The following is a 15,986-nucleotide window of genomic DNA, read 5'->3' as shown; positions in this document are numbered from 1 at the left end:
TGCTCTCATCCTCCATCCTGTCATTGGGACACTTCCTAAGGGAATCTGTCTATGGCCTGCCATTGCTGATTGCCACAAAACGTTTTTTCTAAAAGCTGTTCCTTTTCTCAAGGATACTGTGTCCTTGATTTTTTTCAGAGCGGTCATAATCAGCTCCCAGCTCCGAGGTGACTAGTTTGGTGCAGAGATGAAAAGGATTTTGAGAGGCCTTTTGTTTAATTGTAAACAGATGAGACTTCAGGCCAAAGTGGTTATGTTTTAGAAGTGACCTGTGTAATGAAAGAGGAGTGGTCAGCTCTCTAGCTGAGCACTTCAGTCCAGAACTAGTTGGGAGTTCAACAGTGAGCTGTGTGGAAATAGGTTCTCTTGCCCCGTCTGCCCTTCTAAATTCAACATGTAAGCATTTGTTCCATTTTTACTCTTTTTAAGGGGGTTTGCTTATTTGGACTGTTGTGTATATTCAGGACAGGATAATTAAATCTACTTTGCATAGACTAAGTTCTGTAGGTGTTCTTTATTCTGTTCTTTGTGTTTCATTGTCTAATTTTGTGAATAGATTTTTGTCTGTTTTAAAACCTGGTAGTCAACCTAGCTAACTTACTCCAGGTAATTTTCACTGTACACTTACCGAAACAAAGTACAAAGTTATCGTCTGGGTTGCCTGCTTAAGAATGTTTTGAGTGGTCTGGCATAGTCCATTAAATGGTTAAACTGGTGCACAATATTTAATTTGTTTCATTTATACATTTATAGAAAAACAAATTATACTGTTTTTGATTCTGTTTAGGGAACTTGATGGGCTGCTTGGATAGCCTGATGACAGAGATTCCAGGTTGGAAATCCAATGCCAGAGATGATATTCTCCACAGAGAGATTTTTAGATCACTCAGTGCAAATTATTCATGATCAATGGTGAGCAAACTTTGGCATTGGTTGCAAACTCCAGGTAATAGTATCATGCTGTAATAAATGCAAAATGCTGTGTATGTTGGATATCTGAAACAAACACAAAGAATGCTGGGGAAACTCAGCAGGTCTGGCAGTATTTGTGGAGAGAAACAAAATTCACATTTTGAGTCTTGTATGATTCTTTTAATGAAAAGGATCAAGAGAGATTCACTGGACAGTCTGTATCAGAATCTTGAGTAACAGATCACGTAGTGTTCTAGGCTTCAGGAAGTTATATAGGACACAAGTTAGACCTCAATAGAATAACATATACAATATTTACAGAGGATCTGAATGCATTGGAAAGAGTGCAGAAAAACTTTCCAAGAATGGTTCCAGGTATTTTAGTTATAAAGAATAATTGGAGAATTTGGAACTGATTTCATTTGAAGAGGAGAAGGCTAAAAGGAGATCTGATAGAAGTGTTCAAAGAGAGTGTGGACAGAATACAGGTTGTTCATCCAAAACCAATAGTTGCATTCCTGTGTAACCCTGCGGTTACAAAAACTGTGCAATATAAACAGCACTTAAAGATTTGGTGATCTAATTGTGTCGTAGCTAACGCACACTTTAGATGTTTGTACTTTGAAAACCATTCACCCTATTCACCCAATCGCATTACAGTCAATTCGCATTAATGAAAGACGAAGTATAGCAGAACCCTAGAAACTGTTTCCACTTTAAAGAGATTTTGAATTATACAGTGCCAATTTTCCCAAAAATGTAAATGCAAGATAAGGAAAGACACTTTTACACTGCAAGTGATTAGGGTCTGGAATACACTGCCAGAAGGGTGGGGGAGGCAAGTTCAATTCTGGCATTCAAGTGGGCATAGGATGTTTAGTTAAATACAAATGTGTAGGGTAATGGGCTGAAGTCAGAAGATTGGGATTAAAGCAAAATGTTCAGAGAATTGTTGCAGACAGGATGGGCTGAATGGCCTCTTGTTGTACCATAACAACTCTGTGATTCTATATTGAAAACATCCTCACAGCCAAGATATGAAGTTAAAATGAGCTAATTACTAGGGATATTGAAGACTGATGGGGTGATACAAATGTTTGAACATACCTTACCTCTTATAGCTGAAAAGTGGTCTCAAGTAGATTTTAATGTTCACATATTCATGTTAGTGTAGATAGTGAATATAAAAGCTTAATTTCTACAGGATGACATTTTTGAAAGTGAAATGTTACTGAAACTGTCTAACGGGTCAATAGAACTAGGGAAACTAAACAAATGTGTCTATGGTCTGGATTAAATGTAGTGACAATTTTCAGTGGGATTGATTTTTGTTGACAATATGTTCTATTCAATTAAAAGAGAATCCTTAAATGTTTTCTTCATATCAAAAATGAAAAATTTCAGTCATCTTGGTTTCTTATGAGATAGTACTTAGAAACTGAGAAATGTGCTATTAGTAAAATTAATGCTATAGTTAAAATTAGAAGTCAGGCTTCTGGTGCTGGTAAATTATGTTAGTTTAGATTAAGTTTTTATATTAAGCAGAGTAGCAGAATAACTTTAAACCAAGAAGTGTATTTAGGGTGAGTATCTCTCAGCCCAAATAATTGTGCTTTGTCCTCACAGAAAATTTATGTTATTTTTGAGGAAGAGACAAAGCAATTACAAAGCTTGATTATTGAGTTCAACTGCTTGGACTCTCAGACTAGAGCAGTGACTAGTTTTGACATGATTGAATTGAGGATTACGATGAAAGTGCACAAGAAGTTTCAGAATGTTTCAAAGGCAAATGAAATGTTTTAAATTTAAAATCTGAAGATGAACAAAATCCATAGTTGACCAAGAGAAGCTAGACACTTATAGTAATGCTTCAGAAATTAATCTTCCTGATGGTTATTGCAATGCACATATTCTCATGATATTTCTTGTGAGCAAAAATGGGAAATATTGGTTCTCCGCTTGGGAAGCTAAGAAAATAAATGTTGCCAGTAGTATTTTGGCTCCTGCAACATTGAGACTTATGAAAGCAGTGAATGTAGGATTCTATTTGTTGACTATTTGAAATGAGAAGCGAGTGTGAGCAGCATGTGGAATACAATACACCCAATAAATGTTATGTCGATTATCATTCACTGGTAGGTTAATGTTTATTTTACAAAATGTATGAGTGAAAAAGGTTACAGATTATCCTTGATGGCTTAAAACAAATGCTGTGGAGAAGGTAAATCCTGAAAATGAAATGAATGAATACAAATCATCAATAGTCTGATTATTTTCCAAAAGATTAGATTAGATTACATTACAGTGTGGAAACAGGCCCTTCGGCCCAACAAGTCCACACCGACCCGCCGAAGTGCAACCAACCCATGCCCCTACATTTACCCCTTATCTGACACTATGGGCAATTTAGCATGGCCAATTCACCTGGCCTGCGGGAGGAAACCGGAGCAGCCGGAGGCAACCCACGCAGACACGGGGAGAACGTGCAAACTCCACACAGTTATTCGCCTGAGGCGGGAATTGAACCTGGGTCTCAGGCACTGTAAGGCAGCAGTGCTAACCACTGTGCCACCGTGCTGCCCACAAGAAATGCATGTAGAAATGTTTAGGGGTCTTAGAAGTGGGTCATCTTCCAGTGTAATGCTTTGTACAGAGTATTTCAATTCTGATTTAATTCTATTTTGAAATTTGGATTGTGTCTATTAATTCAAAATTTATTTGAAGAGAAAATAATGTGCTATTATCATATAATTGGGTTTAACTGTAGAAGGATGGTAGTCCTGAACAGGGATCCACTTATTCCCCTGTAAATAAATATGTTCATACCGCGATTGTGATTGTTGGGTCAGTAGTTACTTGCATATTATCTGTCACGGCATAAACACATGCTTATGAAAGTGTACAAAGATTGGTGTCTGCTATGTACTTCATGAACTGGCTGTTTAGAATATAACATGTTGGGCTTTAAACTAATGCGTTAGATACATACATTTGATTGAGAGCAGAGATATATTAGTATGATAGAGGGGAGTGTGAGATTGAAGGCACGGGATTGTTAGAAAAGAAGTTTACCATTTAGTCTGAGTGCCTTCTCCCATGTCCTTAGCCCAATTCCCACACACCAGACCTTGTCATCACATGGGCTGCAACCATACATAACCCATTTTCAGCTGCTAATAGTCTGCATTAGTAGCTATTCATTCTCCCTGGCTGACCTTTACCCACTGTTTTGTCTGTCCAAGTGTATTTTTCTCTCTTTGGTCTCTATCTCCACCTATCATTTGCTCCCACGTGCAACCCCACTCCACCCAACCCCTCCCCTACCCCCAATCTTCTTTAAGTTTTTCCTATTTACAGTCAGTTCTGAGGAAGGATCACTATATTGAAAAGAATACAAGGCTAGTCAATGTAATCTGTCCTCACAATTATATTAATGCAATGGAGGGCAATGATTCACTAGGACAGTGGGAAATGGTGCTATACCAGTAAAGTGGAGAGCATCTTAATACTGTCTTCCTTTTTTTCTCACTTAAATAGCTATCTCTTATCTACTCTTCATAACAGCAATCAATGTTATTTATTCATTTAATTTAGAATAGAGCACTACAACTTTATTGATTAAAGGATCTTAACCTTTTAATCTCATCACGTTTTCAAAGAACTGTAAAAGTTTAATGTAATTGGAAGTGTGACTGAAGATCTTTGATACCATTACTTACCCAGTAAGTTTCAAAATCATTACAAATTTTAAAACAAAGAGGACACCAGGGAAATCAGCAAGAAAAAAATTGTTGCTGCCTGCAAAACACATTTGTGCCACTCAGATGTGAAAATCCTTTCCTTGACCATGTAGCAGCTCCCTTCCAATCATAAGTATGTCATTAACCGTAGACCATCTCTGTACAAATCAACTCATACAGTTCAATTCATCAAAACTACTACCACACCTTGCTAAAAAGCACAATAGATATGTAAGCTTCAAATACACAATAATGAATATGCAGACACAGTGCCTTGATTTCATGCTCCATTGATTGCAAAATTGGGTAATGTAAAAATAGGCTATTGGGTAATTAAAAATAGGCTGTCATTTTGCTACCTTCTGTTTTGAGCTTCAGTTGAAGACCAAATTGCCTTTCTTATTTGCATGTACAATTCTCATTTTCTTTGCAAGTCTTCATCCACTGTGTCGACTTCGAACCACTTTTTTCCAGTTTTGGCAATGTGACATTGAACTCTTAACACCAGCGAGGTGCTGTGACCTAAATACTACAATATCCAAATTGCTGTGTTTCAATTGAAGCTTTCTGGGACCGAATGGTCCTCCTGGTACTGCAATTTAGTTCCAAACATCAGGATCCTAACTGATGGTTGGAGTGAAATCTGAGTTGAAAGACCCTTTTTTCCTTTCGTTTTATTCACTGTGATATAGGTACACGTGGCTGCATATTTTCTATAACAGGAGAAAGTTTTTTTGCCTAAAAGAGAAATACAGTAACAAACCAAAGCAATTATAGATAGAAACCAGTTAGAATTATCTTAAAAATACAGCAAATCAAAGTTTCAACCTATTTCCTGACACTATCTTTACAGACACAATCCAGGAAAATTAGCTCAAGTGAGGGAAGAGATTATGTTTATCATGTACAATGGCATTAGTGAACTGAATCATAGTAGCGACCTATTGTGATGGTGCCAAGACCAAATGGGTCAGAAATGTTTTGTATTGATGATACAAAAGTCAATACACTAATAAAAGTGGACTCATGCCCTCTTCCAAGATTGGAAGATGGCATTGAACACAAATGATTTGTCAGTAAAATTGGCTTGTGAAAAGGATATTGGTAAGATCAAGCCAAAGAAGTACCAGCTCATGTAAGTTCAGATTAACTTTATCAATGCAAAGTCATGCCATTTTGAACAATGAATGCACTAGCAACTGTTTAACAATTAACTAATAAAGTCATTGAAGGACCATGCAATTGCCTTGTCTACATCAACAATTTGGTTGTGTTCAGCCAAACCTGAGAAGTACATTTACATCACTTGACTAAATTGTTTGATTGGTCACAAATAGCTAAGTTAGCTAAAAATCTAACTCAAAGTGTAGTTGACAATTTAAAAAGACCACACCATGGAACAAGACCGAGTAGCGGCTAGAGAAATGAAAATAAGGGTTATGTTGGATTTTCACATATCATACAACTCCTTAGAAACAGAAACAGTCTATGTCCAAATGGAGCAAGACCTGGACAATATTAAGGTTTGGGCTGATAAGTGGCAGCTAATATTTGCACCACAAAAGCACCAGGCAATGACTGTCTCAAACAAAAGAAAATATAACCATTGCCTCTTGACATTCAATGGCATGACCAGATCTGAATTTTATCGATGAATAGAAGTCAGCAAGTTATTAGAACTGATAAAATGTAGGCTCTCAGATTCTGAAAAGTTCATGTCAGCAGAGTTAGGAAGGATTCATTAAATTGTTTCCAAAGTCCATGAGAAAAAAAATTGTAAGGAGTTAACCAAGCAGGAAGTAAAGTAGTTAAAGTAGGGCTGTAATTTCTTCCAACTTGAGTCTCTGTAGCAGATAGTGTTGGGAAACACGTTGCCACTGGGTGTGCATTTTAATTTCATTCTTACTGTCTTCTATATTTAGATAGCTCGTGATTTTTAAAACTCTTTGTGTAAAAAACCTCTGTTCTGTTGTTAACAAAAGCTGCTACCTCACGGGAGTATAACATTATATCACCAAGCTAAACAAAAAAACAATCAATCAAGCCAGGCTTTATTTTGGGATCCTATTTGTCCAGCCATCAGCTGGGGTCAAACACTACACCTCTTGAGCTATTGCATATGCAGCTTCTCGGCAAGAAATCTGAGGGACCGATTAGGAAGGCGCACATACACAGCTGTCTTGAAGTAGAATATGAGCTCATTCCAGTCATATCACCAGCACTAGGGTGTTGTTTCTTTGCATTATCAAGGCTGACAATCCTTCTGATGAGACATTAAGCCAAAGCCCCACTTTCTCAGACAAATGTGAAAAATTTCATGGCTCTATTTTAAAGAAAAGTATCGAAACTATCCCCGGTACCCTGGCAAATATTTATCCCACAATCAACATCACAAAAACTGATCTTTATCAATTACTGTTTGTGGGAATTCGCTGTGTGTGCATTGGCTGTCACATTTCCTACAGCAGTGACTCAAAAACTACTTCAATGACTAGAAAGCGCCTTGAGACATCTGGTGGTCATAAAAGGCACTTTGTACAAGCAAGTCTTTCTTTCTTTTTCTTTTATTGTCAATGAATTGCAGGAAGAAAGACTTGATGGTACATATGATAGGGCCAGGATGTCAACTTGTGGTATCAAACAAGAGCTGTGTTGAGGCCTCAACTATTCCCAAGCTTTATTAAGGACTCAAATGATGGGCTGGAAAGCCAGGTAAATAGAATTGAGGTGGACATCAATAGTGATCTATTTGAGTGGCAGACCATACTTGAATGGCATCGTCCTGCTCCTGGATTTTCTTTCTAACCCGATATAATTAGAGGTGGAATAAGATGGCAAGTATGAGCAATTTTGTGATGTTATTGCAACTGATATCCATTCCCTACACCCTTGTAATGACTACCTCAGAACAAATTTCAGTGATTTCTTCTTGTATGGAGCAGCAGGGCTATATTTTAGGGATCTGCCCATTGTCACCAATTTCTTTCTCAAATTTTAAGTCTTAGAATCATAGAATCCTGACAGTTTGAAAAGAGGCCACTTAGCCCATCAAGTCTGTACTGACTCTCTTGAGAGCATCCCACCCAAACCTATCCTATCCCTGTACTTCCACATTCCCCATGACAATCGCATAAAGCCTGCACATCCCTGGACACGATGGGGTAACTTAGCATGGCCAATCCACCTAACCTGCACATCTTTGGACTGTGGGAGGAAACCAGAGCACCCAATGGAAACTGGGGGAACATATAAACTTCACACAGTCACCCAGGACTGGAAATCAACCCAGGTACCTGACGCTGTGAGGCAACAGTACTAACCACTGTGCCACCATGTTGCCCCTTCCTCTTTAATGCGACTTCATGCAATAAGAATAACTCCTAGTGGCATGGGATGCAGGCAAATTAGATAGTCCATGCTGAGGATGATAAAGATATATGCACAATGTAATTGGTCACCACATGAGGTACCTGGAAGATGCATTCATGGATGAACATAAGTGAAGGATTGCTGCTAAATAAAACCTTCAACCAAGTTAACTGAGTAAGTTGGCAGGGAAGTTCAGTACAGCACATTCTTGATGTGAGGTTTGGTCTCTCATACCTGACCTGGAAAAACCTTTATTTATTTTGCAACTCAAAGATGTTGTGTGCAGGACAATGGAGTTGACGTAACTGCATACTTTATCTCCATCTGAGCCACTTCGTTCCAATCAGGGTTTTAGCCATTGTTTCATTTTACTGAATTTACTTTGGTAAAGCAAAAGGTTCTATGCCTTCCTTTTGAACTAAGAAATGTTTCTTTTCTCCTCAAAGTTCTTAATGTCAGTTACCAAGCCAATATTCATCTGCTTAGCTCTTTAAGTTGCTGCATTCAATTAAATCCTGCTGGAGCACTTTATTTCCCAAACTGTGTGTTGCCAATGAAAGTGATTTACAACATCTCAAGCCCCCCCTCAGTGTTATAATTAACACAAAATGTACAATGGTAGAGGGGAGACAGAGCTGGTATAGCCAGGCAGACAGGCATACAGTTCTGCATGCTGCCAGGGTTTGTTGCACATCAGAAAAGTTTGGGTTAAATTTACAAAAAGTAAAGATTGGAGTTCAAACTGTTTCCCTTAAGTTGTCAGCTGTTTATTTAAGTGAGCCATTTTCAGTCAATTCTCAACCCAGCATACATAACATTGTTGTTTCCTGCCCATTTATCACTGTTTTTATCAGTGTTGTTGCATCTTTTCCTGCGATGATGCAACGGTTATTCAATAACTTTAATGAATAATTCAAACAAAGGGACATTGAATATTTAGTTTCTAAATTTGAAATGAAATCTCCAGTGGATGCATCTTGAAGAAAGATAGATAGTGAACTTGCCGATAGCAAATAACTTTCACCAACCTGTCATTACAGAACCCTCTTCCTTACAGCACAACTCCTGTTTACCACCATTCTGTCATAACAATGCCTTAAGGAGAAAAGCCATCCTCCCATCTTGTGATAACATCTGAAAGTTACTGTTTACCAAGCAGTGGAAGCTCCTTTTATCTAATCAAATGTTAGTTTTACCTCATTCTTTTTAATATGAACAGAACAAAGTTCTACAACAGGAAAGCTAAGTGGAGCTTTCATCAGAAGGTAGGCCATAAAATGGGTTGTGGTGGCATTATCGAACATCATAAACCTCACTCATTTTCCTTTCCAGTAACTACTACTGCCGACTTCATACACTCACCAGATTCGAAGCTTTGTTCAGTATTTACACCTATTCTAATTACGAGGAAAGTCTTGCTTTAAGGCGAAGCTGTATTTTCCAACTCAGCCTTCTCAATTCTGACCAATCTGAATTATCCATATGTTAGAATAATTCAGCTTTTCTGGTATAAATCACCTCTCCTGGGAGTGCTGTTTACCCTCATGAACTTCAAATCAATAAATAAGCTCTACTTTCCTATTTCCCCTGCCAGATGTCTTTTTCCCCCTGCTGTCAGACAGTTTCAAGGTTTTGTGAGTATTTGGGTTCAAGCACATGAGAGAAATATTCAATGGGAGGGCAACAGATGAATCCTGTGCCCTTCCTCCTAACTCTTCAGCAGACAGGTGTCTAGGGTTTATCACCCAGTCAGTGCTTATATGAATGTCTAAGGATGACTTAGCAAGCTGTTCAATATAACCAGTTCAGATTATAGTCATAAAGCATAGAAACAGGCCTCTCAGCCTAACATGTCTATGCCAACCAACAAACACCAAACTGCACTAATTCCATTTAACCTGCACTTGGTCCATAGCCTATTATACCCTGGCATTTTAAGTACTCATCCAGATGCTTCTTAAATGTTGCAAGGGTATCTGCCCACAATCCTCTCAGGCAGCATGTTTCATATTTTTACCAGCATCTAGGTAAAAACATTCTTTCTCAGCTCCCCTCTAAACCATTTGCTCCTCACCTTAAATTTTGCCCTCTGGTCTTAGATACATCTGCCATGTCTATGTCTGTCAGAATTTTCTTTACCTCAGTCGGACTCCCCCCGCCCCCCCCCACACCACACCATCTCCCAGCCTTCTCTGCTCCAAGGAAAACAATCCCAGCCTGTCCAGTCTCTCCTCATGACTGAGATTTTCCATGCTGGGGAATCTCCTCTGCACCCTCTCCAGAGCAATCACGTCCTACCGAAAGTGTGGCGACTAAAACTGTGCACAGTATTCCATTTGATGCCTAACCAATGCTTCATCAAGTTGTAACAAGACTTCCTTGCACCTATATTCTATGTCCCAGCTAATGAAGGCAAGCATCCCAATGCCTTCTTCACCACTGTGTCTAACTATGCTGACACCTTCAGGGATTTATTTATTTATACGCCAAGATCTCTTTGTTCCTCAGTATTCCTGAGGGATCTATCGTTCATACTGCATATCTTTCCCTTGCAATATCTCCCAAAATGCATGACCTTGCATTTATCAGGGTTAAATTCCATCTGCCATTGTTCTGTTCAATTTACCAGCTGATAATATCAGACTGTAATCTGAGACCATCCTCCTCAGTTTTAACAACACCCCCAATTTTCATGTTAGCTACAACCTTACTAATCATACCTTCTACGTTCACATCCGAGTCATTAATGTAAATAACAAACAGCAAGGATCCCAGTACCAATCCTTCTGATACACCATTGGTCACAGGCTTCCAATTTTAAAAAAAGTCCATTATCACTCTTTACCTCTAATTTAGAAGCTAATATTGAATCAAACTTGTCCAATGTGCCTTGAATCCCATGGACCCTTACCTTTTGGACCAGTCTGTCATGTGGAACCTTGTCAAAGGCCTTATTGAAGTCCACGTAAACCACATCAACTGCACTATCCTCATCAATATATTTAGTCACCTTCTCAAAACACTCAAAACACTCACCTTCTCAACAGTCAGACAGGCTCTCCCACTAATAAATTGTGCTGACTATCTCTGATCAATCCCTGCCTTTTGATTTTGATTCATCCTGTCCTTCAGAACTTTTTCCAATAATTTCCCTATCACTGATGTCAGACTCAGTGGTCTGTAATTACCTGGCCTATCCCTGCTGCCCTTCTTGAACAAAGAAACCATATTAACTAACCTTCAATCATCTGGCACTTCACCTGTGGCCAGCAAAGTATTAAATATCTCAAGTAGAGCCCCAATAATCTCTTCCTTCACCTTCCAGAGTAACCTAGGATACATCTCATCAAGCCTTTGGGATTTGTGCACCTTTATGCTCACTAAAACATCTAATACCTCCTCCTTATTAACGTTAATGTATTCTAGCGCCTCACCATCCCAATTCAAATCCCCAGCTACGTCTTCCTTCTCTGTGAATATAGATGAGAAGTATTCACTTAAGGCATCACCCACATTCACTGGCTCTATACACAGGTTACCCGTTTGGTCTCTGATAGGTCCATTCTTTCCCTGATAATCCTCTTACTCTTAATATACTTAAAGAATGCCTTGGGGTTTCCCTTGATCCCACCTGGCCCCTCATTACCTCCTAATTTCCTTTCTAAGCAACTTCCTACACTTTATTTTCCTTTGAAGGGCCACCCTTGTTTTTAATGCACTGCACCTGACATATACTTCTTTCTTTTTCTCTACCAATCTCTCAATGTACCTTGACATCCAGGCTTCCCTAGACTGGCTGCCTATGCCCTTCATTCCGAGAGAAACATGCTGGCCCTGAGTTCTCACTGTGCTACTTTTAAAAGACTCTCACTTTTTAAGTCTTGGCTTGCCTGCAAGGAGCTGCTTCTGCTCTATATTTGCCAGATTCTGTTTAATAACAGTGAAATCAGCTTTTTCTTACTTAAACATTTCATTTCTGCACTATCTTTGTCCCTTTCCATAGCGACTTTGAAACATACAGAGTTATGGTCACTATCCCCAAAATGTTCGCTTATTGAAACTTCAACCACCTGACCAACTTCATTTGTTAAGAATAGGGCTAGTACTGCCCCATCTCCAGTAAGACCATCTGCGTACTGGCGCAAACAGCTGTCTTAGATGCACTTTAAAAATTCCATCCCGTCTGATCCTTTCACACTAAGATGATGCCAGTTAATGTTAGCCAAGATGAAATCCCCTTCAACTATAACCCCTATTTTTGTCACACCCTTCTGTGATTTGCCTACATATCTGCTCCACCATCTCCCTCTGATTACTGGGAGACCTGTAGTGTAATCCCAGAAGAGTGATTTGCCCCTTTTTTATTTCCAAAATCTACCCCAATGCCTCATTTGAAGATCCGTCTAGGATGTCCTCCCTTATTGCTGCAGTAATGATTTCCTTTATCAATAATGCAATGTGGAGAAAATGAGGACTGCAGATGCTGAAGATCAGAGTTGAGGGTGTGTTGATGGAAAAGCACAACAGGTCAGGCAGCATCCGAGGAGCAGGAGAATCAACGTCTTGAGCATAAGCCCGCCTGATGAAGGGCTTATGCCCAAAACGTCGATTCTCCTGCTCCTTGGATGCTGCCTGACCTGCTATGCTTTTCCAGCACCACACTCTCAACAGTAATGCAATGTCCCCACCTCTCCACTTCCCCCACTATCCTATCCTTCCATCAACCATGTCTCAGTGGTCGCAACAATATTATATTCCCACATGCTGCTCAAATGTTTTAAGTTCATGTACCTTCCCAGTCAAATGCCTTGCATTAAAATAGATCAAACTTAGCTTTCCAGACCTCCCATGCTCTGAATACTGCTTGTCTTCTCCACCTTCTGTTCTAGTATTCCTTCTACATCTGATTGGGCCTTGCTCTTGTCTTTACATCTGCTGTCTACCCCAGCCCCCTGCAACTATATTTGTGACTACACTAACAGCCTCCCATGAGGATCTCAACAAGTCACAGAAGTAACGAGCCTTTGTTGTCAGTTGCTGAGAAAGCCATGCAATCGAGTGGTGAGCTAACAATTGTTCACTAAAGATAGCAGGGAGACTTGCTCAGGGGATTGTCTGCTTTCTCTCAGAAGTTGTACATCCAAGAGACAGAGGGACTAAGATTTCTCTGTAAATTTGGCCAAAGTTGTAGTGGTGAAGGGGATGCATTTCAGAAGAAATCCACAGCTTATTGCTAAATGTCTGTTTCTAGCTGTCATAGTTAGGCGGATTTTGTAACCCCTCTCCATCTCTGTTGCAGCAACATGTTCAGATTTTACAAAAATATCTTCCTACAAACAAAGTACTCCTATACTTCCTTTAATATATTAATTTAAAATATTAAAGAATTACTAAAATAGCTAGACCAAACTAAAAATTGAGAACTGAAGATTGCGTTGTGGACTGAATTTTCATGTCAAGTACACTCTCTTATCTATTCCAAATTTCCACGAATCTCCTCAAATCTATTGACCAATCTGAGTGGTGTATGTGAAGGGTTTCAACCTTTCTGGTATAAATTTCTGCTCACCAGCTTGGTATTACCCTTAATGACCTCCAAAACAACCGAACATTTCCTCTCAGATTGCTTTCTTCTATTATTGTGCCTTCTTTTATTTCTCCCCTCTCAGGTATTCTGAGATTCCTACCACAACTCCTCAATACCCCTCACCCTTCCACTGTCATTCTACTTTCCCAGATTCAACTTCCTCTTAGATTGGAGTGCAGCTTCCATCTGTGACACATATGACATCCTGCACATGGCCTGTCGGGCAGTCAGTGCTAACTCATATAGAGCAGCAACCTCACATAACTAACCACTCTTCCCCTGTTGCCAAACCTCCCACCCAGCACCCTCCCAAGGTCTCTAGCATGCCTCCTATGAGCTAATCCTACCAACCCCTTCCTGTCCAACCTGACTCTTCTCCTGAGTCTCTGCCAATACATCAGCCCTCACTGCCCAATCTTCCTGCCTAATTAACCAGGTTCTTGGAATTGTGTATTGCAGGCTGGTGAGAGAGCAACTTCAGACAAAAATTCATCCTGCCATTTTACCAATATGATCACAACTCCGTCTTGCTATCTTGGAGTAGGCTTCTGTCTTAAAGTGACAACATGCAGGTAGTGTCAGGAAGCCAATTTAACTTGTTCAATGTGCAATTAGCAGCCAATTTCAAAGGGTGATGCCATTTTGATGTGTTATGCAGTGTTGTATCAGAACCTTCTCTACCAAGGAAATGCAACTGTACAGCAGAAAGTTGAAGTGACAATCTGACTATTTAATGGTACAAAGGACAAGTCTGAGGACATCTTCACACAGAGGTTTGGCATTGCATTAGAAACTGTTGGAGACTACTCTGTCAGAGCACAGGGATAACTGTCACTTTCCTCAGCCTTTACTTTACTCATTCTTGATGTGTTTTCTTCAACACCACACTGACACTCCAGCCTTGGTGAAGATTGACGATGTGGTGATTGGCCCTTCATCTTCCCAAAGCAGCTTACCATCCTTAATGTTGATGAACCTGGAGGCAGCTTACTGGGAAATTGATCCAAATGGGATGTTGTTCTGAGGACCAGGTTACAGAGCTGAAAGGGGTCCGTATGGCTAAAAATAATCTGTGTCCAAAACATTCAGCAGCCCATCTCACTCTCGAACGCCTGCTCACTGTGAACAAGGACCTTGCAACTCATGAACTTCATGAATATTCCACTGGATTCTGGAAAATCTGAAATGCACACCTGACCATGTGTAATTCTACACACCATTTTTGTCATTTCACATTGGGCACATATTCATACTGCTGTGTGCAAGTTGCAAACCACTGAAAGAGGAATGTGGGAGAGGAGGCAGGCCAGTTAGAAGACAGTTCTTGGTTCTCCAACATAGTTTCTCAGCTCCCAACAATGATCACCTGTGCCATCCATGTCACTGCTATGCTCCCATGTATTCTTTATGCCCTTTCTCACTGTCCCATACCACCTCTATAGGAGAAAGTGAGGAGTGCAGATGTGAAGAGTTAGAGTTGAAAAGTGTGGCACTGGAAAAGCACAGCAGGTCAGGCAGCGTCCGGGTAGCAGGAGAGTCGACATTTCAGGCATAGACCTTCATCAGGAATGTGGAGGGGGAAGGGGACTGAGAGATAAATAGGGGGTGGGGGTGGGGCTGGGGGGGGGGGGCGTGAAGTTAGCTGGGACAGCGATAGGTGTTTGCCGGTGGGAGATATACCACCCTATATTCTATATATCCTCCAAAGCCACTCGGCCATACACATTATATATGGTTCTCAAATTCAATGTACCATCAACTGAAAATATTTTACATTAATTTTAGAGTCATACAGCAAGGAAACAGACCCTTCGGTCCAACTGGTCCATGCCGAGCCCGTTCCCAAGCTAAACAAGTCCTACTTGCCTGCACTTGGCCCATATACCTCCAAGATCAGAGTGGTGCTGGAAAAGCACATCAGTTCAGGCAGCATCCGAGGAGCAGGAAAATCGACATTTCGGGCAAAAGCCCTTTATCAGGAATAGAGCTATTCCTGATGAAGGGCTTTTGCCGGAAATGTTGATTTTCCTGTTCGTCGGATGCTGCCTGAACTGATGTGCTTTTCCAGCACCACTCTGATCTAGAATCTGGTTTCCAGCATCTGCAGTCCTTGTTTTTACCGTATACCTTCAAGCTTTTCCTATTCATGGAACTATCCAAATGCCTTTTAAACATTGTAACTGTATCTGCATCCATCACTTCCTCTGGCAGTTCATTTCACACACAATAACCACTCTGTGTAAAAAGGTTTCCCTCATGTTCTTTTTAAATCTTTTTCCTCTCATTTTAAAAATATGCGCCCTAGTTTTGAATTGCCCACCCTTGTCATTCACCTTATTAATTCTACTCATGCTTTTATGAATCTCTATAAGATCACC

At 40.0% G+C, this 15,986-nt stretch overlaps 1 long non-coding RNA gene across 1 annotated transcript in view; it reads left to right on the top strand.

Moving 5' to 3' along the window:
• The first annotated feature begins 813 nt into the window (after positions 1 to 813).
• Positions 814 to 15,986, top strand: part of LOC140480452 (uncharacterized) — a 30,713-nt gene continuing 15,540 nt past the window's right edge. Inside the window, exon 1 of the long non-coding RNA XR_011961296.1 lies at positions 814 to 912. This is a non-coding gene — a long non-coding RNA (uncharacterized lncRNA). The remainder of the gene's footprint in view (positions 913 to 15,986) is intronic.

This window comes from Chiloscyllium punctatum, chromosome 8 (assembly GCF_047496795.1).
Source record: "Chiloscyllium punctatum isolate Juve2018m chromosome 8, sChiPun1.3, whole genome shotgun sequence".
In the NCBI taxonomy this organism is placed as follows: Eukaryota; Metazoa; Chordata; class Chondrichthyes; order Orectolobiformes; family Hemiscylliidae; genus Chiloscyllium; species Chiloscyllium punctatum.
This window is presented reverse-complemented; position numbering and strand designations above follow the sequence as displayed.